Source organism: Lichenostomus cassidix, chromosome 4 (assembly GCF_008360975.1).
Source record: "Lichenostomus cassidix isolate B80296 chromosome 4, HeHo_3.0, whole genome shotgun sequence".
Classification (NCBI taxonomy): domain Eukaryota; kingdom Metazoa; phylum Chordata; class Aves; order Passeriformes; family Meliphagidae; genus Lichenostomus; species Lichenostomus cassidix.
In genome coordinates this window covers 23,645,005-23,672,280 of record NC_139484.1, presented here as the reverse complement: position 1 = coordinate 23,672,280, position 27,276 = coordinate 23,645,005, and the positions used below count along the sequence as shown (strand labels likewise).

The 27,276-nt window shown below is 41.3% G+C and overlaps 1 protein-coding gene across 2 annotated transcripts in view; it reads right to left on the bottom strand.

The window, feature by feature from the left end:
* TET2 (tet methylcytosine dioxygenase 2) overlaps positions 1–27,276 on the bottom strand; it is a 71,878-nt gene that overhangs the window by 24,255 nt on the left and 20,347 nt on the right. The window lies entirely within an intron of this gene.

Sequence of the window (27,276 nt, the reverse complement as noted above, 5' to 3'; positions counted from 1 at the left end):
CCAGGTCTCCCTTTTTCTTAAAGGTTTGTTCTTCAAGATGAAAAGAGAGTGAACATACAGAGTGGCCTCCTTGCCCCGATTTAACACACAAGAAGACATTTTACCAGAAGAAATATCTCCTAATGATGCAAAAAAATATTCTCTGCTTTTGAATGATTTGCGTAGATTCCTCTCTCATCACATTCTGCCCTTGGTAAGGCAGAAAGTCATGCTGAAACCATGGTTCCCAGACTTGGTACTAATCCTGCAATTTCATTAAGTGTGCCAAACCTCTTTTGTCTGACTTGAAGGAGTACAGCCACCAAGTTTCCAATTAGAGGGAAAAACCTTCTTTTTTTTTTCTGTCCTCAGCTGTCTGACAGGGTCTTTTAAAACTGGCATTCCTAAAGACCATGCAAGTGGCACAATGCACAAGACAAAGCCATGCTTGACTGCTGTCCACCGGAACTCTTACAGTTCATCAACAGATCGGTAATGTTGACAGAAACAGTGATTTTTGAAGGGTTTGATGGAAATGCTTATTTTCAGGTATTAATATCCTTTCAAATTTACATTTAGACATCAAGTGTGGCTTAAACTGTGCATTTGGGTTTTGAATTGAGCTCTGCAGCTGTGAAGCAAGGATTTTTTTCTTCTTTGTTTGGATAAAAAATCCCATTTTCTCATATACTCTTTATGTTTTATTTACAAAGTGAAGTTTTTAGCTGGATAAAAGTACTGACGACGTGCAGTGAGCAAATTCCATACAATGACAAGCTGATCCTGTTCACATGCATCTTCCCAGAATTCACAGACCCAGTGAACATAGATAAAGCCCTTGTTTGACTCTGCTTGTAATTTATTCTTTGTTGGTTTATGGTTTTCAACCAGTCACAAATGACAGAAGGCAGACTGACAGTGGGTTTTACAGATATGAAGTTGCACAGAGAAAATTTGGACATATGCATGTCTGTTCTGAAGCTTTTATTTTTGGTTTGCGTAAAGGAGAGTCTGAAGGGATCTCCATTACCAGGTCAGCCCTGCTGGGACTGCAAAGCGAGGAGAAGCACTACATGTGGCTGGTATTGCCACTACATAAGAACAACTATTATACCGAAAAAAATTCCCCATTATGGTTGATCTGCTTATGTATTTATCCTACATTAATATTTTTGTTATTAAAATGTAATTTTAAATGTTATTTAAATGTAATTTATACCATTTTCAGTGCAGTATTGCCTTATTCAGTTCAGTAATATGATTCTAAAATGCTTTAAAAAGTAATATTAATTAATGAAATACATTGCATCCAGCAGAATTCTCTCTGCTTGCAGCTCTGATTTCAATAGCAGGACAATTCAAATGCACATTTTGACTGGCAAGCACCTATATGATAACTTGCATTCATTTCCTCCGAATCCCAAAATTGTTTTTAGATTTACTTTTGACCTCCCAATGTTTGGGTTTTTTTCTTCCTTTATGCAATCTATGTTTTTTATGACAGAAGTAGAGAAGTTCTCTCTGCAAGTAACAGTACTTTAAAGAAGAATTTTTGCAGGGAAAGTTAAGGACAGGGAGATGGAAAGAAAAGTTTGTCAATCTTGCCTGGGCTTTTTTTACATAGTAGTATAGGCTTATTCCCTTCTAGAAGTATTTCCCACCCTGGCTTTATAGTACCACAAAACACAAGCCTTTGCAGCTTTCCCAGGGAGACAATGTTCTGTGCTTAGCAGAAAGCTGTGTGAAAAGGATTCCTCTGATGTGTCATTCTAGGCGAGGCAGCAGAATGATGATGCTCCCAGAGTGTCTCAAAAATAAAATGCCAGCCTAATTTGGAAGCCATTCTTTGCCTTCACACCTTTCATTCCTAAAAACTGCAGGTGAACCACAACTCAGACAGCAGTGTGTAGGCTGCTGTATTTCACAGGTATGAAATGAAATAAAGGGCACCATAGTAATTAACACTGTCCTGTCAAGCTGCTTCTACAAGATTTATTTATTTTTAAAAAGTTTTAGTTTGTGTAACTAAGCTGTGAGAAACTTTCTCTGGGCCTCAAAGTCTGTCTTGCCGCTTTTTTTCTGGTGTACCCTGTGGGTTGTAACTAAATTCCTTCTGAGAATTCCCAGGCAATCTTTCTTCTCAACTCCTTACTATCTATCAGCTAAAAACACCATATTCTTTAGAAGTTGGGGGTCCTCGACTTCTCTAAACTTAGTTTGCAAACCACTCAAAGGAGCACATCTGTGGTCAGAAAAATCTTAGGTTCATGCTGTCCTCAAAACCCACAAGGTTATCTTGTGACATGAATTATTGTTCATGGTATTCTCAAAGACCTCATGGTATGTTCCCCCAGTTTCTGACCACCTTCAGTGAAAAAGGCACTGCTGTTAGACATTGCAAAGAATGTGGGAATCATTCAGTTCCTTAAAATACAGAGTTAATTCATGCATTAAAAGTGCCAGATTTGCATTCTTTGAAATGCATCTAGGAGGGGGTTGACTTTGCATTATACTTTTTTCTCTCTCTGTCTACGCTCAAGTTATTCACTATCCTCAAGTCACATCTGAGTAAAAATCGTCCTCAATCAACTACAAATCACAGCAACTGTAAAGTAATGTAATTTGTAATGTAGAATTGACAAAAAATAAATGGCCACTATACCTCTATTACTAGTTTTAACTGGGACACCATGCAGTAGTACTCTGACCTGCTTGCACCTTAAAAAGTCTTTGTGGTTGTCCTTACAATTGTCATGTGGTGAACTTTTTGCCTCTCGAAGTAAATCTACCTTTCCCCAAGTGCAGCAGTTAGTCATTTTAGTCTTTCCCATAGCTGTGTTTTATCCAGACCATTTAGAAGCTCCACATATTTTTCTTCAGCTATAATCTATTAGAAATTCAAGTCACATCATCAGCATCTGTGAAACAATTACTGCATCTAGGACTGACTCTGCAGTCTAATCCATCATAATTATGACTGGCCTCTTTGAAGATGCCACGATGCGTGACTTAAATATAGCACATTACTGTGCAAATGGATCAGCATCTCATCCCACCAATATGCAGTCAAGTTATAATTCAGACTACCACTGTTTGACTTTTTCAGATGCAATCGATTTATTTTTTGCCACACACAGGGCACAAACTGGAAACTAGGTACTGAACAAGAGCCTGAGATCCTTTGTTGTTTTGTTTTGTGGACAAGTTTGGCATATTCCTGCCACCTCTTATCATGGAAGGTGTTGTTACAAGCATGACATTTCTGCAGCAACAGAAGTTGTGTAATTTTCTTTCACACAAAACCCTTCTTTACTTTTCGGCAGTTCTCGAGGTTCATAACTTATTTTCTATAGCACCTGTATCTGGGGAGTTAGTGAGTGCAAAGCAGCTCAGATGAATGAATGGATGAATACACTGCAGGGGAGTACAGTCTTCTGCAAAACTGGGCATGATTCCCAGGAGAAAAAGTAGGTGGAGTGATGCTGTTGTAGAGCACTCGTGAACCTAAAAGGACTGAAAGGTGGGATGTCAAATGGATTGTTTCCCCTTCTGGGGTTAGCTGAGACAGACATTTGTCTCCTCAGAGGTTTTTCTCCCCAGCATAAATATCCCTCCTCAGAGCACAGCCTCAGCTGACTTGTGTTCAACTGATTATCAGGATGAGACTCAGGAAAGCAGAAGTCAGATACCCAGAAGCTTGTTGATGGCTCACTGGGGTGTTCCTGGAGTGCTGCCACAGCCTCCATCCTGCTGGCACCCTTCTGCCACTGCCAGATGACACAGAGGTCTAAATTGCTCCCAGACAAGAAACCCCTCTAGCACTTTCTCAACAGGAGGTGAATTTACCCATATGTCTTGCCAAACTCCAGTTTGGTAAGTTGCACTTTCTGCTTACACTCTCCTGCTCCTGTTGTCTGTGTTCAGTAGCTGGCTTCACTTGTGGCTATGTATCCTTATGTGCTGTTGTGCAGTTGCATCTCTCCTCTGAAGCTCATGCATCTGGCAAATAGATTAAAATACTGAACTTCCAACATGTGAAAAAGCTCCTGAACTTAAGGGTTTGGTTTTTTTCCTATTTCACTAACGAATGAAAATTCGAGAAGAAGCGTGAGTGATTATTGCTTAGGTAATGGTCATAACCGCTTATGCACAACATTGTCAGAAAGCTCAATTTCTGCTCTAAAACCTTAAAACTTCTGGACTGCATACATGTAAAATTGCTTCTGATTAGCTCTGTGACAGATTTCTCTTCTTTAGCATTGGAACAAGATGTGTAAGCAGTTACAGTAATGCTCAAGGATGTTATTATGGGATGTGATTTTTCTCTGGCCTAGCTAAGGACCAGTTGCTGGAGCTGTGCCCTGGGTTAGCACCTGTAAGCAACTGCAGCGTCCCTAGAGGAGAAAAGACATGCAGTTAACTCAGATGGCTAATGGGTGATGTAATGCATCAAAGCTCCTTATTAGTGGGACATTTCCATTATTGCTGGGATGAAACGTTGAACACATGGCTTGGTTTAAGGACTTCTTATATGTTTTGCACTTAAGGTACTGTAGTTTATACACAGAGAAACAACATGAGCTCCCACGTGGAAACTCAAGAGGAGAGGCCAGACCAGGGCAGATTTGAGAGAGATTGCATTCATAGCCAAGGTGAATTGAGGCTCGAAACCCCACAACATGCCCTAAGGACTTGCTCTGTTCCTTACCAGCATCACTGCTGCCCCACTGCATGTGTGGTGGCTGAGGAAAGCACAGTGAAACTTCAAGGCAGATGTAAAGGAAGCCCCAGAAGGACAAGGACACTCTGTTATTAGCTGGGCTCTATGGCTTACAATAGGGTCCTTTTGCACGGCATTCAGCTGTCTCTTCATTTGGATAGTTTATTTATTTAGGGCATTAGCAATGCTTTGGAAAAAAACTTGAGTAAGGATGCCATGTCTTGCCTGTCCCTTGAAGTTTTTTTAGTTAAGGCTGTATTTCTTTCTAATATATATATATAGCTTTCTTATTGTAGCTTTAAAGAGCAATTAAGGGGTTAATCTAGAAACTCCTCAATGACACTGTGACTGTATTCTGCAGAAGGTCATATTACATGAATATAATTGTCTTCTCTGGCATTTAGATCTACAATAATCTGTGTCAAACAAAAGAAAATGTGGGATGGATAAGATTTGTTACCTAATTTATAGCTAATTTATCCTTAATTTGCAGGGAAAATGGTGACTAGCGAATATAGATATGAGCAGACATAAGGGAATGAAGAGCATGGGATTTGTGACATGTGAGGACTAATAATTCATTAAATCTTTTCCAAGCCAGATGCTTCAAAATTCATGCATTTTTAAAATCAACTAGTGCTATATCCCCCTCAAATTACTGACACCAGTTCCTGAATTTCAGTGATACAGTGGTGTAATTGCAAAAGCACTTAAATCAGTTTGATTTTTGACTTTAAAAGAGAGGGCATCATAGTAAAGCTAAACAGTGATTTCCCCTTGCTACATTACATAACCATCAACAAAACTGGCTACTGCATAATTTCTACCCAGATGTGAAAAATCGTACTATTTTAACAATAGTATAAAATCAAAGGAAGTAAAAATCAAATGCCTCTACAATATGGCTGGAAAAAACCAATTATGCAAAGGAAATTAATTGAGGATCATAAAATGCAAGTAAATAGAAATTATAATGTCACATCACACAGCTCTCCAGTTCCCATTTTTTGTGATTTATGTTCCATACAAACATTGTACCTAACTGTACTATGTAGCACTTCTGGCAAAACACCACAGCTCCTCAAGTAGTTGCTTTTAATGCCACCACGGTTATGACCAGATTAGAAATGTTTCCCGAAAGGTCAAACTTTGGAGCCTTGAAGTTCTGAAGTCAAATTTAGGAAACAAAATGACCCTCCCATTGCAATAACCAGATCATTCAAGACGAGATTGGCATTCAGTTTGTTCTTGCTGGTTGTAAGCTCTTTTCAGTAGTTTAGGTTTGGAGTATGGTGGATCCAGGTGGTTTGTACTGACAGGCTATTCCATGGAGCTACACTGCTCCCCAGGTTAGCTTGTTTGCTATTACCTGGGGTGCTGGGATGCCAACAGCTTCTAAGACCAGTACTGCTCAATATCTGGAGCACCACCCTGACTATTGGATGTCTTTAACACATACAGGGAAGCTGAACTAAAACACCCTTTCACATTTGCTGGTTTTTTGAGAATTTTTTTATCTGAGAATTGTAATAGGAAGGCTGTGGGAATGGGAGTTACAGCCTTAAATCCCAGGGGTGCTCAAAAAAGTGTGCGCTGAGCGAGATGCTTCTGCACGACAAACTTCTCTGTGAAGTCTGGACCAGCAAAATTGTTTCAAATTGTGACCCACATAGGACATGACTGGTAATTTCCCAGTGCCTGTGAATTCAACACTGGCAAAGATGTTGGGGTCGGATAACAGAACCAAGTCTTTTTTTTCCTTCATCTCAGTCTGTTATGCTAGGTGAGGTGTGTTGAGCAAAGGTTGGGCAGTATTAGTCAGGTGTGCAACTGGTGCTTTGACCTGTTTCTGATTTCTGGAGAAAGGATGTATTTGAGGGCTGATTTTCCTCTCAGTAGTTCAGCTGCCCCATGTGTCAAATGGTGATGATGTTATGGGCTGCTGATTAAAATCAGCTCCCCAAGAGCAACAGCTGACTGCTCCTGCTATTCTACTGAGCTCTGCAGCGCAGCCTCTTGTGAGCATGCCAGGATAAGCAAGCGTTGGTGGCTGAACTGTTCCTCAAGACACACTTGATGTTATCAACCTGCTGTTTAGGGAAGGTTACCAAGAGGTCACTGTCATCATTATCTTCCAGTTTCTGTGATCTTTGTCCATTTGGCTTCAGACCTGGTTCTAGCACGGATTTCTTGGGTCGATGACTTCCTAGCACCAGTCAAAGGTCAGTTATCCGTGATTTCATCACAGCTTTTGGCAGAGTGAAAAACCACTGAATGGAAAAGAAAAACCACTGGCAAGCTAAAGATTTCAAGGTTTCATTGTGTTGGGACAGTAACATTAGGAAATAGCCATATGAGTGGAAAACTGATAGAAAAAACATTGTGAGCTGCAGCATCCTCAGAAAACCTATTTACACAGCTCTGGTTTCCATTATCTTTTGGACTTCAAATAGGAAATCCTGTTGGTCTCACCGTTCTGTTGAAAACAGTATTTTTTACAAAATGCAGTTTTCTTAAATTTCTTTTCAAAAGCTGGAGATTAAGGTCATACCAAGAGGAGAGGGGGGAGAATGCTAAGAGAAGGGTTGATGGCTCCAGGGTTTACTCTGGTGTTCCTGCATGTCCAAATGAGAAAGCAGAGCTTTCAGCCCCTTCACTGGCCTCACTGTGGCTGTCTTTACACCCCTCTACACATTCCTCCTCTGTTTTTCTCATGGCTCTGCCACACCTAGGCTGGGATGTTGTAGTGAACTCAGCTTTTGGCTGCTATGTTTTGAGAAATGAGAGGCAGCACAGAGAGGCAGCTCCCACGCCACAGAGTGTACACTGTGTTTGCCGATACAGCTGAGGGGCAGGTTCTGGGGATCCCTGCCAGGGGTTCACTTCCACACAGTGGAGCTGGAGGAGTTGAGCCAAAACAAGGGTACTTACTTTGGAAAGATCTTAGGCTGTTTTAATTGTTGCGTGATTTAATTAAAAAATGTGTTTTTATTCCCACTTGTGATTTAGTTTTATTCCTCCCAATTTGTGACTTTTGCAACTTACAAACCAGACCAATTGCTCATAAACACATGGGAAAAATAGGTTTGTCAGTGCCCTGTTCCTTGGCTTCAGGGCAACACCAGCCAGACCTGTACCAGTCCACTCCAACCTGTTTTCAAAATTCTCTGATGATGAGGGTTGCATAATAACACACAGTTACATGCAGTAATTAATCTTCCTTATTAGAAAGCTTCTACCGTTTAAAACATAACCTTAGATCGGCTCATCCCATCTGCCACAGACATGCAGAGCGGGTTTTTTTCCTTCTGTGCTATTGCTTCTTTCTCCCCATGTAACTGAAGACTGTCATTAATGCTTCCCTCTTAGACAGAATAAACAACCAGGTTCATGACATCCGATCTCCTCCCTGGGTGGATCTATATCCATACCATTTGTTCCCTGACCAAATGCACAGAGATCACAAAGCAAATCCACAGTCTGTTCTTTGGAGACATTATGCACATGCTACACTCTGCTAGACTTTCTCCAAATTCAGATGCTTGACATAAAAGCAGCTATAACATGCATTTACATAGTCTTCCAAAAACCTGTATGAATTACCTTGACTTTTCCCCAGTAATGAAGCACTTTTATTCCCTCACTGTACAAAGCACCCTGAAATCAACAGGCTTTTTACTTCTAATGGAGCTTTATAGAGGATGTTGTTTCCTTAAAACCTTTCTGTGTGCTTAAGTCTTTGAGCTTCTCCCACAAACATCTCTTCTGACTTCCACTGTTGCTGAGGCACCACAGAAGATAAGAATCTAATGCATTTTTAGAGGTCTATGAGAAGATGCTCCCTGGAGCTTTGGTTGCCATTCAGCTTTTCTGCGCTCATGTGTGGTCTTCAGGAGCAGTTTTCATGTGGGTTATTGCAATCTACACACAACAATGGCATGGATTATTGTGCTGAAACCCAGATCTGAGAAAATAGTTACAGGTACCTCTCCAGATGTACCAGAGATGAAAGACAAGGTGGTTTTGATGACCGCAGCCAGCTGACAACCTAAGAGCAGCCGAGATCTAATCCTGATGAAAGCAAAACTCTGTGAGAAAAACAAAACATGGGAGCTGGTGCTGCCTTACCACGGTTCTGAGCACATGAAAGAGTCTGGCATGGTACTGTTGCCATCCCCTTCAGCTTTAGGTTGGAGATGACAGTGCGGGACTACATTTTCATTTTGAATACTCAACATATAAGCTTGGAATGAACTTGGTCATTGATCTTAGATAAAAGGGCTCAGGACCCAAACAAATTGTCAGTCAAGAGACACCAACTTGGTGTCTCATGGCAGCATTTATTGAGGAGTTACAGCCTAGCTTCTTAAGCCTGGCTTGAAAAACAGATTTTCTGTAGTTACACTCTTGGCTACAGTAATTTTCTTTTCTTTCTAATTTTAGCTTTATATCACTTGCCATTAGAGTTTTTAGGTTTTTCTCTAGAAGGCCACTGTTAATCTTGTTCTGAGGATCAAGTGATAGGCTCCAGTTCATGCTTCCCGACAAATGAGGCCATTTCTCACTTCCTTCTTATCTTGTTCTATGCCCACTTAAAAAGGATGTGTGTTTTATGTATAGCCATTTTAAATTTCTTAGTATTTAAGCATAAATGGGCAGTGTATGGGGAGTTCGATGTATTTTGTGGCAAGAAACACTTAAGAAAACTGCTAGAGAAAAAAGACTATTACAAGGATACAGGCTTTTTCCTTTCTGTGGAATATCCCTTCACTATTCCAGGGAAACTAGAAACCAGTAACATGTCTAGATTTTGTGAATGGGATGTTTGCTTAAAAACACAGCTCTAGCATGAAAGCTTCTCCCTTTAACCAAATTAAAAGACCAGATAAAAACTGGAATTGCTGTGCTGAGAAGCAGTTGGGACCCCAGAACGAGCTGGCATTCCTGCTTTCCTTTAATTTCCAGTAATTCAAAGGAACATTGTTTCTCCTGTTTAAATTTTTCCCTTTGTGGCGGGATGCAACATGAAGAGGCAGAAAATTCACTGCTGCCAAGCTGAAAGGAGCCGGGGGAACTGGCAGATTGTGATTTAACTCTCACTAAGACTTTTAGACTCCCACAGCTGACACTTGGAAGAGTGGCATTTGAGCAGTCCTGAAGGGAACTGCAACACTTCTCTCTCTGTCCTTCCTTTTCAAATATTTTCAAAGCTTTGAAAACAGTCGGCTGTTCTTCGTTCTGGCAACTCGCCACTTGCTGCCGGCTCACATCAGTTCATAGTCTTCTGAGGGATCTAGTGGCCTGCATGGATTTGAGAGAGTTTGAAGCTCTAGTGAAAGACCTTTGATATTTTAGGATTTTTAAGAGACATACAGAAACGGGTGAGTTAAAAGAGCTGTTGTCAGCCTCTGCAAAGCCCACTTCATATTCTCAGTCACGAGATACCGTTTCACTAATTGATTATTGTCTGTCCACAGCTCAGTCATGCTCTTAGTGCACAAAGAAGCAGTGTGGATGAAAAGCTCACCATTGTAAAGTACACACTCAACTGGATTTAGAAAGCTGAGAACTACAGACAAATCTGAGACTACTTTGAATGAAACTCATAAATCATAGCTGAGACTTTTTTTCAGCTTAAGTAAACATCTTTACTACAGATGATGAAAATTAATGGAAGCCTTTCAAATGCTTCTCTTTAGTCTTCCTAAGAGGACCTAAGCAAGGGAGCTCTCCTCAAAAGGGTCAGGTGACTTTTCATTCTTTAAATCCACACCTCCAGCACTGAGGACTTGATCCCACAAGCCCTGCAGAACTGCTCCTACCTGGCAAGGTTACGCAGAGTGTTTGCCAGGCTAGTCCTTCAGCCAGCAGCCTCATAGCTGCGGTGGTCTTGAGCTCGGGAATGCAGGTGTAGGAAAGAACGCCCTGCATTGTGTGCTTGAGTTCTCATAAGCATGTGTGTGTCCTTGTATGCCAAGTGGATTGCACAGCACAGTCCCTGCTTTTCCTGCCAACACAAACCTACACTTTTTCACCCTTGCTCCCCCAAAACACGTCAAGGAGAGAACAGGTCTGGGGGCAAAGCAAGGATTATGGGCATTAAACTCTGATATATGGAACTGGTTTTGCTCAGAAGAAATACAGTGCAGTCTGTGATTGGTAGTGTTACTTCTACACAGCCTCTGGGGGCAATGAACAGCTGCTTTTTCTTAAAAAAGCAGGGGGAGCTGGGGGAAGAGAGGAGACATCTATCACAGTACTGAATGCCTAATGCAGTCAGTTAAGCTAACGTGCATGCCACTGTCAAATGCATATAAGGGCACTTTATCTTTGGTTTGTTAACCTTTGAGAGTCAACCAGGTTGATTATGAGAAAATGAGCTAATAATTTTACTGTGGGGAGGGTGGGGGACAAGGATGAATAGCAAAGTTTATCTGCTTATTACACTCCCCAGCAAACAAACCTTCCTAACAGCCTCATCTAGCTCATAAAAGCTTCTGTGGAAACGGTGTTTAATAAATCAGATGTGTGCCTCAGCTTCCCAAACCAAAATTGTCTTAAAAGTCTATGATAGGTATTGGTGATTAAGCAAATGTTCTGAAAAGTTAGTTGCACCTAAAATTAGGACTGAAAACAAGATAGGCAAAACAAAAAATATTCTGGACTACCTGCAGTTAACCTTGAAAAAAGCATGTGGAGGACTAAAGCAAATCAGGTGAATGCTAGAGACAGAATATGCCCCCATATTGCTGTGCATCAACTGTGCAGAATAACAGAGAGAAATTATGTCATGAAGCTGTTTGGATTCTATGTTCAAGGTACTGATGGCTCCAAGCCCATCCTATTTCCGACCTTTTCCCCTCTAGAACTTTTAAAGTCTTTTCACTGACAGGTCCCAACAAAACCATGCTCCTCTCTTCAGAGGGGCCAGCTCAGCATGCAGTGGATGCAGGGCATGTGTCAGCACCATCCTGCAGAGTCCCAGTCCCATCCTGGAAACTGATGGGGATCCCAGCTGCTTCCAACCTCCCCCTGCCTGAGCTCCCTGCCCCAGCCCTTGTTCCTGGAGCTGTGGAGGCAGAGAGAGATATCTTCAGTGTTGTTGTTTTCTCATACACTGCAATAAAACCAGGCAGCACAAAAGTCTTAGTCTGTACTTCAGTTTTTCTGTCTTCATTGAAAAAATTCAATGTCTTGAGAACAGCTGGTACTACTTAATGATCTTTTGGTAACTAAGGCTGATTTCTTTTGTTATGCTCTCTGAAGATTAAATTTTGCTCTGGACTCTATAGCCTGAAGGAGGCTATTGTAAAACAAGATACTCGGAAATCAGCAAAAAGATGTTGGAGCTAAAACAGAACACCAAAACATTTTAACTCTAGTGGTGCTGCTGCCAATGAGTTAGAGAAAAGATCCTGAGATTATGCTGAAACCAGTGTGGTATTGTGGGCTAATAGCTGTGGAATTTCTTTCTAAATATGTGCACAGCCTTGCAAATGAATCAAACCTCCATGATAAAGAAGATGCTTCTTTGATGTTTGCTTTTAAATCCTGACTTGGTCAAACAGGCTGTCATGGAAATAACTAGATGCTGGTAAGCACTGCTATTGCTTTAAACTAAAGGAGGGAAATATGAAGCTCAAGGATTTGCAGTCCCCTTTACAAGTGACACATTGGGAACAGCCTGTGTCTACCGAATACTGAAAAGCTCAATCAGGATTCTAAAGGAAATTGCTATAAAAGATTAAATGTGTGGTCAGCAGTAATAACTCTCCCTCTGTTTGTTGTGTCAGATTGTATTTGTGTTGGAGGAAAGATTGGTGTACTTCAGATAGCAACAAGGAAGAGAGAGAGAGAGATTTTGAGAGAGATTTTCCATTACAAGGTTAAAAAGAGGAAGTGGATGGGGATGAGGGAATGTGCTCCACAGAACTGCAGGACGCTGAAGTTGGAGGAAGGCAATGCAGCAGCAAGAAACTGTAGCTGAAAGTTTTGATGACTACCAACACTGACAGTAGTTTTTGGAGATGAAATTACCAGGAACTGCCAACCAACAGGGTCTTCAAGTCCCTGTTGTTGGGATGCTCTTACAGCACCTGTGGGGATTGGCCTGTGAACCCTGCAATTGGCAGGCAGTCCCCTTTGTTGGGTGTTAATTACAGAGGCTTCCCCCTGGATCTGGCCTGCTAGGAACCTACTGCAGAGTTTGCACTGACTTATTTGAAAGTTTAAGCTCATGCTTTGCAACCATGGCAGTTGTTTCCAAGTAACTGCAATAGCTTTGATTCAAATCAGTCTTCACAGGAACTTGCCCATACAACCCTTTGACCCTTCCCAGAGCAGAGCAGCTCCGTATGCTTCCCCAGTTCTGCTGACTTGCAGTGGAGCACTCTCCTCCCATCTAGCCTGGCACCAGCACACACTCATTTGATCTGAGATCCCACCTGGGGGATTTGTGAAGCCACTTCTTTGAGGCTGTCCCTGGAGAGCCCTCCTACTCTCCATTCAGCGAGCTACTGAATGATACTGGGGCTTGCACGTGACACCACTCAGCTTTCATTTATGCTCCAGCTGGAACAAGGCAGCAGCCTTTGCCAGTTGTTCGCTCATATAGGTCACAACCACAGATACAGATTCACAGGGAACTGCAGTAACCAATATATAACAATGCACAAAATACAGGAAACACATTTTGTAAGCACTTTGAGCATCATTGTTGCCTCTTTCTGTTAAAGCCACAGATATATATTTATAATCCACAGAACCAAATTAATTAAGGGGAGTACTGCCAACGTTATCTTTCAGGAGTAGATTGGCACTTCACACATGAAGACATGAATGGTACTGTGATTGTTATGCTGAGCATAAGTGAGCAACTCCCCCAGATGGACTTAGGGTGGCCAGGCACTGTAAAACTGTGGCCACAGGCCATGAACTGTGTATGGTGTGGCATGGCAAAATGTTGAGCAAATAGGACAGGATATGTTTTCTTTTTTTCTGACCGGAAGCTCAGGGATGAACTATTCATAGGAATTGTAAAACAAGCAGCTGAGCTTTTAAGTTTTAAATGAACTTGCTTGACTCGAGACTTAGTGGGTTTTCAATAAGTTGACTGAAAGAGGAGCAGCTGTAACGTATGTTTTCATTTGTGGCTTTATAATAATTTAGATTTAGTTTAAGTTACAACAACTTTCATAAGGGCAAAACGATTTGTTCCTTTATTAATACTTTCATTTCCATTGACTGTACATGGAAAAGAGGACCATAAACTTTTGCATCCACTGCAATGGATGGAAAAACTGACTTTGACTAGGCCAGAGATCTGATTTTTACACAGAAACGTTACAGATTCTAGTAACTTAAAGGTGCTGCCATCAGTTACAGGAAAAGTACTGGTGGTACTTTGTGTATTTGTTGTGCCCCAGTAATTCCCACAGTGCCATTCTGTTGTAATACTGAGTCTTTCATGTCTTGAAAATGTTTATTTGCATTCTTTGTATTTTTTGCTTGAAGGGAAATTATTCCGTGAACCTTTTTAAGAAATAACCAAAAAAATCCCTTTACCTTTGATCTCTAGTTTCTGTATTTCTCATCTTCTCATCTCATTCTAATCTTCTCTTTTCTCAAAGGGAAAAAATAGATTTATAATATCTGAATGAAGAAGACGGATAATATTAAGTACCTGACACCTCAAAAGAGCAAAGATCATCAGCTTTCTCTTTCAATGTTATAGTTAGATAGTGCATTTGACAAAGTTAGGCTGTCAAATAGATCATCTGCTGGGAAGATTTACAGAGTTCTCTCACTTGTTATCTCTACTCATGACACAAAGTCAAGTCACGCCAGATGAAAAATGAGAAACTTCACTTAAATGCTTCTTTACTTAAAATCTTTGGTGATTTTAAAATGCACAAAGTAGATGCATTAGTTTCCTGCCCTGCAGATGTTGATCCCGACAGCGTATTTAGCATCTGAGCATTTGAGTCAGAGCCCAGGAAAGTCAAAATGACAGCACAAGGCCTTAGGTAAGAGGGATATTCCTGAGGGATTCCCCATACCCAGAAAGGTATGTAAATTCATACCCCATGAGACTTTGGTCCATGGTCAGTGTCTGTCTTAAAAGCCAAATTGGCAAATGCTTTTCAGTGCTTTTCAGAGCTTTACAGTGGAAAACTGAATCAGTATTGGATGGGCAGAAATCTTTCTTTCTTGAGTTCTACAGTCCTCACAGCTGGTTGCTTTTATTGTTTTCATTTAGGCTTTAGTTGTATTTGAGAGCTGCTGAGGAAGAAAGAAAAATCTAGGCAAATCTCATGCTTATACTTCTTGTCTCAAAGAAAAAGTTCTATATTCCTTTTTATTTTATTCCTCCCAATTTTAAAATAGAGCTAAGAAATTTCTTTTTAGGGGTGAGGGAAAGGGATAATTTCCTAACCTTAAATAGCATTTTAGCAAATCAGAAAAACAAGCCTTTGTTATGATGAAGAACAGTATCATCACCTTAAAGCAGCTGATACAAGTGGCATAACAAGATTTTTGTTTTTGCAAGGGTAAACCCTAGTTCTGTACTTCAGACATAAAATAGGAATCTTTCTAGATAGAAGAAGGAGTTTCAGAAATGCATAATCCTTGTCACAGTTGACCTTTTCTCTCCTTGAGCTTATGGGTGTTTTCTCAAGAAGCAGAAATTCTTGTTCTTGCTGTGCATGGAGGAGATAAGGACAGTATCACAGAGGAAGGCAGTTGTGTTTTCTTAAAAGGTAAATTACTATTTAAAGAGGGAGGGAAAGAACAGACAGAAACTGTTTGGGGGGAATATTTTGCCCAGGGGAATGAGAAAATATGTAGTATCACAGCTGAGACTAATTACATGGAAAAGACTAAGAAAAAGAAACAGCAACAGTGAAGGGGGGAATCCAAAGTTTGTAGAAGTAAAGTGCACCCACCAAGGGTAGAATGGCAGAGATTAACATTCAGATTTGAAACTGAATTGATTTGCTGACTTTCTAGAGAAAGAAATGGTGGGATGAGTTTTTGGGGTTTGTTCTTGTTGTTTGTTTTTTTTTTTTTTTAAGTCATCATCTGATGAAATGCTTAGTTAATAGCCAAGAAAAGAAAAATCCAAATACAAAAAAATCTTCCTGTGCCTCAGTAAAGAAAACCCTCGGAGTCACTAACACATTGATTGAATCCTGTTTTAGGCAGGTAATGACTTGAAACTCCCTGCTGAAAACAAAGGTGGTTCACAATGATGCATGACAGATGCAGAAGCAATGTGACTGTGAGATGGCACAGTTATTCCAGTTTCAGGGACGATGGGAGTTTATCTAAGGATAAAGGAGGGAGGGATTCCCTGTGCAAGGTCAGTGTAGGGGAGAGATCCAGGGGGAGACCAGCTGTCTATACTTGCTAACCTCTAATGCAGGAGGATGGCTTTGTTGTGCTGCTCCAATAGAGAAGAGGTTAGACTGAATGCCGGTGAGATACCAACCATCTAGGAAATCATTTTCTGTTTCACTGATTTTGGTTCTCGTTGTTTTGTTTTCCCTTCCTTTTGTATGTAAAACAAGCGTTGAAGGAGTTCCTGAACAGAGGTCGCTCTGCTCCTCTCGAAGAACAGCCTTGCGAGCAATGTGGCTCCGCTGGCCCAGGGGCTCACCAGCACTTCACAAAGGGCCCTGATAGTACATAAATTCAGATCTTCAGCAGATAGATAATTTTATGTTGCCTGCAGAAGAATAGGCGTTTGTCAGAAGGAGATGATAGCTGACTTTGTTTGGGAGGGGGAGGGGAGGGACGCATTTTCTCATTTTCTCTGTATTTCTATTCAGCTGCTGCAGAAACATCCCCATCTGCTTTGAATCTACATTTTAATTCCAAACGCTAGCAAGAAATACAGCAAGCTGGCTTGTTCTGCCTGGCAAAGTACACACATAGCAAATTGCTGAGCTGAAAGCTAGCTGTTCCAAAATCTAGGAATGTAACAAACTTAAAAGCCAAGTTACCTGGCCTCGTGCTCTGTTTATCCATATGAAGTTGATAATCAAAAAATAAATTTCATTTTTCTGTCCTTTAAATGTTGTCACTTACTCAAGAGTATGTGCTTTCTTTGCTATCTGCTCTGTCAGGAAAATTTGGTTTAAGGGTATGAAAGGGGTTTGGGTTTCCATTTCTCTGGTGAAAGCAGGCAATGGAGCTTTGCCTGCTTTTCCTGCATGATGAAAAGGTAGTGAAGCAGGAGGTGCAAATTAAATTGTTGTTTACCATAATTTATAACACCTATATCTGAATTCATGTAGTATGACATGATTTTTGCTAGTAGCAGTGAAATCTTGCATGGTTTATATACGTATATGTATGTGTGTATGAAAGTTCAAAGACTTATTTTAGCTTCAGGATCTGCACAGTTTGAGTTTTTGTTTCTCTGTCCTAGTGCATAAAATTTTATCCCTAACTGTCAACAGGTGTAAGAAACAGAAGCAGCTGGAGCTAGAGTTGAACAACATTTCTGTTCTGATCTGATAAACTTGCAAATAAACCATGTGTAACTTCTGCTATGGACACCCAGCAAAAGCTAGTCATGACACAGACCCTAAGTGAATTTCTGTGCCTGTTTCACAAACTGTAATGGGACAGTGAGTGATACACAGACTAACTCATAGCCTGATAAGCAGAACTGCTTCTAAATTGTTCCTGGCTGAAAGGAATCATAGAAATTCAAGTTATTTGCATTGCATTCTAGAGAGAGTACAATTTAAGGGGGCTTTTTTCTGTGGTGGAAAGAAAATGGACAAGCAAAACTGTTCAAGCAAACTTAAGCTGTTGTGAGAAAAGAGAGAAAAGGAGAAGAGGGTTTACTGTGAGTTGAAAGGGAAAAAGAATTGAAAGATGCCCATTCAAATGCTTCATCTGCCTGCTAATTTTAATTAAGACTCCTCCTTTGTAACTATGCCACAGAGCCTGAATGTTTTAAAAAAAAAATTGTCACTAGGCAGATTTCTGAGAGTCTCCTGATTGAATCATCATTTTAATCTCTTCACTGCCACCCCCCTTTCCTGAGCAGAAGCTACCCGCTGCACTATGTGACAATTAACATGCTGAGAAATGCTACTGCACTCCTCAGGGAGTTTCAGTGATGCAAAACACTGTTCTGCTGTGTGACAAAAACGCCAAAACCTTTAAAATATCTCTCTGGTAAAATATCACGGGTTTTTTGAAACCTGGATGCACACCTTGTTTTCACTAGGAAAAAATACTCTTCATTAAGTTTTTCTGAAGAAAAAAGTATTCCTTTCCTTCAGTTCTCCTCCAGCCCTCCCCAAAATCCTCTCCAAGTCTGGCAAACTTGATAAATACTTTGCAAAGAATTACCAACCAGTGACAAAAATTGCTCTCTGGGTTTGTGTGTACTTTTACTCAGTCCTCAGTGTACTTTTACTTTCTCAGATCCTTCCTCATCCTTGCCTTACTGCTTCATGTTTCACCTCTCTTCCCTAACAAAGCACTAGAAACAGCTTCTTGCTCTGTGCCTGGTGTGGTCCCAGCCTGCTCTTCCCCCCTGTCTCACTCCAGTCCCACAGGAGCCAAGCCAGGTTTATTGAACTGGGTCACTGCTCCCAGTTAGACACCACCCACTGTACCAGTCTCCTCTCCTAGCAACACAAAAAAGAGGGGGATAATAAGAAAACAAACGAATCCTTTCTGCATCTTCTCTCTGTCACCTTTGTAAGCCACAGATCAATCCAAGCAAGGTCTGCTTACAGGGACATGCTAATTGAGATGCTGTTTGGCAGCAGACTCCGTCCTTGCACAAATGTTCACAAAATGACTAATTAAAAACAAGCCCCTTGCCCTGCTTCCTTCCCTTGACAGGCTAACATAGGCATGTTTTTCCTTTCATTATTTTATGGACAACAATAATGAACACACTAAAGAAAGAACACTTCAGGAACAGTTTTGTCTGAAGAAAATACCAAGTGTGGTTGTCCCTTTCTTCTCCCACACCCTGATGGCTACCGGTATTGCTGGGAGGGTATAATCCAGGAGGAAGTCATCAAGAGGGGGTGTATGGGGAAAGGTGAGTCATTCCAGGCAATTCTTAATTATAGTGAAAAAGGAGGAAATATGCTTAAGCAGAAGAATGCTGTTTCTGTTGTTCCAAAAGTAGTTTGGGTATTTGCAAGGAGAATTAACAGATTTTCCATGAAGCCAGGAAGGTTAGGTCTCAGTGAGAAAACCCCTTGGGTTCTGCTGCTCAGCTGAACGTCTGTCCTCCCATGGCCTTGCTTGGAAACCAGAAGGCACTAAGTAGGCATGCAGAGTGCTGCCTTACTCCAGAAAGCATACTTGATGCCAAATGGGCAGAGCTCTTAATTACATCATAGATAATCATAGTGGAATCATGGAAACATGTAAGGAATGGGAGTAACTTTAATTCAGGAAAAATAGCTAAGTGGGTTGTGTAATGGGGAAAACCAGCAAATGCAGGAGAAGAACGCAGTGGTGAGGTGACTGCTGCAAAGCAGGCAACAGAATGATTTCCACAGTGATCAGAGATCGTGAAGAAACAGGCTGGATTTTTATCTGGCTGCTGTGCGTGACTAACATCAGCTCTCTGTGTACATGAAATGCTGAGGAACTGCTTTCACTGCTACTCACTGCATGTGAGTTCATTGTTGTCTAAACTGGGAATAATTGCTGTGAAAATTTCAAGCCCATAAGAGTTTTCCTGTAGGCAGAATGGACAAACTCCTAAGGGAGAAACAAGTTGGCTCCTTCTGAGGACCTTGATCTCTGGAGTTGGAGAGGAACAGCTTTGCTGTGCTGGAAAAAGCTGCATGTGCATCCACGTGCTTTGGAGGCAGCCTCCTGGCTGGGTGTGAGCCAGCTGCTGAGGAAGCAGCCTCCATGCACAGCCAGACTGCTGGGCGAGTGTCTGCAGCGCACAGGGACACGGAGGGGAAGCCGTGGTTATTCCTGCTGAGGCTATGAAGGGACAGCAGTGTGGCGCTCGGGAAAACTTGAGTGCGAGACTGAAGAAAGGAGTGAAAGATGGGCCAAAATGTGCAGTGGTGTTTAAGCACATAGACAATGCAGATGGACATGTCGTGGGGATTTACAAACACACGTAGAATCTCTGTGGAATTACAGAAACCGGTCTGACTCTCAACAGCTGAATGCCTCTGGAGACATGGTCCTTACGGCCTGTTTGACCAGAAGTCAGGTATGCAGGTTTGGTGACTGCAGAATGCACAGCCCAGATGCTTCTGAATGCAACTGTCCTGCAGGATATCTGAGCTCTGCTATGGACTGCTGGAGTTTTGGTAGCCCACTCTCCCTTACACCAGCCTGTGGCATTCAGTTAGCAGTCCCATATGTAGTTTGTGGAACTGTTGCTGACCTCCATGAGATCCTGCCAATATGTGAATGAGTCACCAGAATCAGCCTTATGAAGCTGAGGTCAAAGTGTTATGCAAAAAGAAAAAAAAAAAAAAAGAAAAAGCACAGTAGGAATTTCACCTTGAGTTGCAATACTGGACCTCCCTTGCTAAGCAGGTAAACTAACTTTTTCACACGGAAAAGCCAGATGCTACAGGGAGTAGGACTCATATTTCCACGTGTAAATCCACCTTCCCTTTATGTTCGCTCCAAACCCTCAACACAAAAAGACAAAGTAGCCTGATTTACAGGCACAAAAAATTGTTTTCCTCTGAAATAGTTAACTGCATTTTTGTTCAGAGTAAGGAAAGGGCAGGAACTGAAAAGAGTGATCTTTACATGCTGGGTTTTTATTTATATAAACTATCCAGGACACCTTGACAATCTTGGGGATAGACAGAGCTATATATAGAAATGTGAACAACTGTATTAGTGAGCATGACACTGTGTGCAAGCCAGAATACTCCTGAGTGTTTTCAGCCATATGCTTTCCTTCTTCCCTACAGCCTTGCATAGGTTATTCTAAATCACTTTGGCACTATGTAAAAGAGTTTTTTCTTGCCTTTTATGGTAATTATTTCAGTATGAATAGTATGTAGTCTGAGACTTCCTCAAAACCTCCCAGTTTGTCTTGAAGTTTCTCCTGAATAAACACTTTTATTAGGATCCTATAAAGCTGTACCTCTATCCCACTGAAGCAGATTATTCTGCAGTGAGCAGGTTATACAGAAACCTCATTGCTGAAGAAGTAGAAGTGCTATGACATGAGGATTGGTAGATCAATAACCCCAACAAGCTGATAATTCCTCCAGAATCAGTACATGCCTATCATTATCCTAAGTAACTTAGAGAGCTTTTTAGACCCAAAAGCAAACCTAAGAGGTAACATCATTTCCAGAGGTTTCAGTACCGTTACTTTTACTTGTATTCTGAACTTGAAGAACACATGCTGTGAACTACTATTTGGTATTCCTGAGCTGAAATGCAAATGCTAAATGATTCTGACTGGAGTGGGAACTATTCTGGATTTGGGACCCACAGCATGCTTTCCAAGCAAGTCTAAGGAGCACCAAGCCTCAGGAAGACTAAGATTACCCTGGGTTTACTTTTCTTGGGTGACTGAGAGTTTCAGCAGTGAAACTCTCGTGCTTACAGGAAGCTTTTCCTGTGGCTGGAACACGTTTAAGGGCTCTCTCCCATGACGGTTCTCTGGTGTTTAATAACGTGAAGTTATGCATTTGTTGTTCCTTCATTGGGATGTTTACAGAGTCTTTTCTTTACATGGCTTCTGATCTTCTCAACAGTTGGAGCACTAAATCTGTCATATATGGCTGAAAGCAGACAGCTGAATCAGACTTCCTTTGTGGGGGATGGACATGTGCATATGCACAGTATCATCCCATATTATTCCCTTTGCTGGGAAACTAGCTTAATATGTATTTTTCTAGTCACAAGAGGGATGTATGACTGCAATAGCTTGTGGTAGTGAGCAGAATAGTCGCTGGTGTTCATGGATAAGGGAAATATGTTCAAACCAAAGAGAAGAAAGCTGTCAGACATAGCACCTTAGCCACAAGTCAGAGAACACCAGGGAACACTAGCTGTAAGAACTGGAAGTGGAGAGGAGACAACACAGAGGGGTAATTTTAAACAAGTCTGGACAGTAGTTGAGTCCTGGACCTTGCAATCCCGAGTGGAGATCATGTGAGGAGCTCCTCTGGAGGCAAGTGAAACGGGTTCATGGAAGACACTCCCTGTTTGGGTTCACAGAGAGAGGTGAGAAGGTAAGTAAAACTGAGCAAGCCTTTCTGAAGCAACAGACTAACTGTAATTTGACTGGCTAGAGGACAGTACTGTGGATTGACAGCTTTCTTGTCTTCTATGGAGACAAACTTGATAAGTGATCTTTTGGGAAAGTAAATCAGAAGTAAAGCCCAGAGCAATGCTTCAGAAAGGGGCAGAGCAGACAGGTGGTGCAGTTCAGAAAAATTCTGTGTTGTTTTAATGCATGCTAAGTCATGCAACTGCAGGGTAGGAATTTTGTGCCAGTCAACAAGTTTTCCAGAGATCATTTCACACACAGTAAAGTGACACATACATGAAAGGCTGGTGAGCCTCAGAACAAAAAGGGACAGAAATCTGGGAATGTGATAGAAGAACTCCCTTCCTGGTTTTTAATTTGGGAAAGGAACTGTTTTGGAAACAGTTGAAGATAGTTGCAAAGTTTGGTCGCAGGAACTGAAGAGAGAAGTTTGAAGGATGTGAAGGGAAGCAGGGTAGTCACACAAGCAGAAAATGTGTGGGTGCTTTGGGAGCAAGCAGCTGCCAAGAACTGAGTACGGAGAGCTCTGTATATCCAGATACAGATGCAGACCTTAGTTAGATTATTCAGATGTCTGGCCTTCTTTGGGAAAAAAAGCAGTGAGATCAAAGGAAGGATCTTGAAGAAGGGCAAGAAGGGATGAGTGAGAATGTGAAATGGAGAAGGCTAGATATGAAAAAAGAAGTTCTGGATAGTGTAAGAAAAAGCTTACAAAAGCACATTTGGAAATAAAGCAGTGATATTTTTCAGCTTGCAGAAAGTGAACAGAGCAAGCAAGAGGTGAAAAGGAGTTTGTATGTGCAAGAAATGAGATAAGAAATAAGGTTTTCTGTTTTCTTTTAAAACTAAACCACTAACAAAATTGTGAAGTTCAACTTTCTATGAATAACAATTGTTGTTCTTCCTTCTAATGTGGTGTGACCAAATGGCAACAGTAATGGACACAATGAGAAAAAGGTCTCTAGTGACAGGCAAAAATACAGGAGGATGAATTTACCCATCTAGTTAGTTCATAATCCATGCTGTGAACACCCCATTCAAAATGATCAAATGGTTTACACGATATCTTTTCTGCGACACGTGGAACCAAATCTGTGTCCTGGAGTAAGGTCACTACACTGTCAGCTGGGTGACAAACCTAGTTTGAGCATTGACTCAGGATTGCAGGCCATGGGCCTCAGGCCAAGGGATGTCGAGCGTGCCACAGAGGTGACACGCGTACTGCCGGCGGAAGGCTTCCAGTCCATCGGCACGCCGCCATGCCATCCCTGTGCCAATTCGTGGAAAGGCAACCAGGCTGCCTCCGACAGGAGGGATTTGTCTGCCTGTCCAGATGGATGTGGCACTGTGCTGGCAGCACTGAAAACCTAGCAGAGAGGAGAAAGGGAGTCTGTTGGGTAGCCACTGGCTGCTCGCGACAAGCTTTATAAGGAGATGGAACACTTGCCAAGGATGCCCTGTTAGCTTTGTCCAAAAATATCTGGTAATTTTGCAAGAAACAGGGGAGATGAGGGCAGGTGTTGCACTGCTGTGATCAGGGCAGCTCCCCTGATTTCAGCACAGTCATCCTGGTTAAGTTTTGGCTCCAGGTCTGAGCAATGGCATTAGCACAGTGAGGCTGTTACTACACTCCTGTAAAATGGTACCATTCCAGATATTCCTGGTATAACACAGATGTCAGCGTGTCCCTTGAGTGTTACTGTTAAGATACGTTGTTACTGAGAGTTTATTTGGGGTTTCTGCATCAGTTTGAAAGATAGCAACCTCATTGCTGCAGTATAATGCTTCAGACAATGCCATGACAACTGTACCACATGGTGCCTGCCAGGTTCAAGCAAGGACATAGTGGAGCACACGTCAACAGTGGAGCTGCAAATGAGGTAATGTGTTATCAGCAGACAGGTCAAGGCTCTGTGTATCAACTCCTGGAGAACAGAGTGACTAAAAATAACTTTCTATTGCAAGTACCCATTTCCCAAAGAAGGAAATGCCCTTTTTTAACACCTTCCACCCCAAACAAACCAGGAATGACTTAATGTAGTTCCTGCACCCCTTGACATCCCTGTGGTCTAGTTCTGGCTCAAGTGCTCTGCTTTCACCTCCAGAAGGTGACCATAAGTCAAGAGTAATATAAAGACCTGAGCAATCCCAACCACAACTCTATCACCTGACTGTCACCACGGGTAGTATTACAGTTATGCACCAGCCTCTCGCTCAGGAATGTGACTGTCTGGAGCAAGTGTGGGGATGAACTACTCCTCGTGCCTTTTGAGGTACACATCATCAGATCAGGATCTAGACTACTAAATTACCTCACATGTCAACTTCCCACTTGGGTCTGACATGTGAACAGAGAAGCCTTTGGCTTCTGTTATTAAACCAGACTTTATACACATACACAGACACCAGAGAGATCCCAAGGAAATATTTCTGTTATTAAAAAAAAAAAAATTGTATTCATCTGTAGCTTCTAGAGTGCCCTAAGAGGTTTATTTTATCCACTAAACTGTAGTAGATATTTTGGTCCTTGCCATGTATGAAGAAGTCTACAGCACAGCAGTTCAGTGTGAAGGATGAGAGTCTGTTCTCCATAACAATGTGGAGCAGCATTGACTTGAGGCAAGGGTAGAATTGAGTGACATCCAGTTTATTATTACTGGACCAAAAAAGCATCAAAGTTAGGTACTCTAATTGTATTTTTGCATCCTCATAACAAGTGTTTACCTGTTTTCTGCAGGTTGTTTCAATACCTTGTCCATCAGTTCTGATGCTTTCACTCTGGCACAGCAATTTCTACTCCTCCTGCCCTCCTAATTATACTTTTCCATATATTTACATTACTAAGTCATGGAGTATGCTGTCCTGTCTAATGAGAGTGACAGGCTTTCAACTGTGCCACTACAGGCTAGTTCAGTCTTCTCCTGAAGACACTACTGCTTTGAGAACATGTAATAGAGGGCAAAAATGAAAAAGCAAAAGTGTTTTGAAAAGGCAGCTACTAATACATACACCAGAAACAAGCATGGTAAATAATTCATGGCACATCTCCTCGTGACCAAAACCACAGGTGTTTTAGTAACACACATAAGCAATGAGCTTAAGCGGGGCCATTGGATCGGGCAGGTGTAAACTCCTCTGCATTTGCATTATTTGACTCAGGATTGGGCTTTTTTTTTTTTTTTCCTGACTACAGACAGTGCAGTGAGTATAAAAAGGACAATTAAGCACCACTGCTGAGCATGTCTCTTCTTCCCATGCTGCACATCCTGGCAACAAATCAATTTTGTCTTTTGCTGCGAGACTTTCTCTCTGCTGGCTCAAAATTACTCTCCCAGAATCCTCTAGAGAAACTTTTTTTTTCCCCTTCACAGTTCATCCTGCCAGTTGCCACTTTAGTAAAAAGCATATAGCAAGCAATAACTTTATGTTTTCCATTCCCTCTAAAGGTTAACTATAGGTGAATGTTTTATTCTTTATAACAAGTAATTGACATGCATGAGCCAACTTTCTGTTCAGAACATAATTTGTATTCTTGAGAGAGATCTGTGCGTGTTCTTGTTCTTATTGCTTCTTCCCTGAAGGGATCTGGGAGGGGGAGGAGAAGGAGAAGCTTTTAAAGTTTGGCTCACAAAAGTTACAGAGAAAGATCTAGGCTTTCAGCTCCATCAGATAAATGCTAATGTAACTGCACCGTGTACAGTACAGTGGCACGTACAGATAGGAAAAGAACAGAGTAAATAAGGAGGAGGGAGAAGGGGAGAAGTCAGCAGGCAAAAACCCCAGAATACTCAAGTGTCCAGGCAAGCTTGCTGCCAAAATATAAATCATCGGAAACTTTGATCCTGAAGGCTGGTTGGCTCATTAGAAATACAGTTCAGGTGAGAATTCAATGAGAGCTTTCTAATGAAAAGTTGATGTAGTTCTTCATATCTTTACACCTTGGGCAGCATTTGCTTAATCAAACTTAATAATTTGATCCCAAGATCACTGAAATCAGATGTATTTCACTCACTTCAGTGAGTTTAGAAAAAAGTTCAAAAAAGCACCATTTTTATGGGGGTGTGGCAAGGACTTTCACAAAGCATCCTTTTTTCTTTTTTTTTAATAAATAAAGAGTCTTCTCATGTGGTTACATCTTCTTGTGAGAAGTTTTTTTAGAATTTTGGTATAAAAAGAGTGTCAGCACATATGCAACCTCTGTAATTTAGAACTTAGCTTGCGGCTTGTGGTCTCCTCGGTCAGGCTGATAGGTGTGGTGGGTACAGCTGTGTAATCCTTGTGATGCTGGAATCTGTCAGCTGCCACTTTAATTTTACCACACAACAGTGATTTTTTTTTTTTTTTATTTTGTAGTAAGGATCTTTAGCCCCCTTGCATATCGTTTTTTCAAAATTAAACAGACTTAAGACCTTCTTTAGCAAACAGAATATTTTGAAAAGCTAATGTAAAATTACATATAGAGACTTGATATTCACACTTTCACCTATAAAGGTAGGTCCTGCTGACCTGCAGTAACTGCCTCCCTTAGCTTGTAACATTCACATTCGTGGTTTTGAAAGAGTGAACAGTATAGTTTTACTGAAGAAAATATAATTTACCGACAGAACTGGGACAGGATTATGTATTAGTTGCACATGATCATGGCCATTTATGAGATTTAGCTAGAGGAGAGTCTTCACGCTACTTAAGTTACAGTATCCTCTTGTAGCCCACTCCTTGCAGTTTCCTGCTTCACCCACCGACAAGCATTCTCCACACACAGATTCCAGTTGTCTACTAAAAAATTAGTCTAAACACTAAGGAACTAACGCAACTTAGGCAGACACAGCCACCTATCTTGTACAGTAAAAGCCTGAAAGGCACCACGAGGTTATTCTTTCCACTCACATTTTATTTCAAACAGGTGTGAAAAGGGAACATATCAGAGATTTAAATAGAAGGTTAAGCAGACTGTAAATTTCCATCTACACTTGGTCTAATTAAAGCTATGAACATACGTGAGACTGAGAATTTTGTTTAGAGTAATCCCCTTATCAAAACTGTCATATGCCAGGAAATGTTAGAAGCAGAGTTGCTTATTCCCCGTGTTCTGAAGCTCCTGTGTCTGCCATTTAAATATCAACATTTCTCAACAGCTTTCAATTTAACCCACAGAGGTTTTCCCACAGTAACTTCTGGCTGACTTGTGAGCCCCTTACTCATACTGGTGATTAGTTAATTCCACAAATAGCTGCACTGTCTGCTATGGGATCACATTTAATTATGACTGCATCAACGTAAAAGGTTTCCAGCCCTTTAGGACTAACCCAGATAGTGC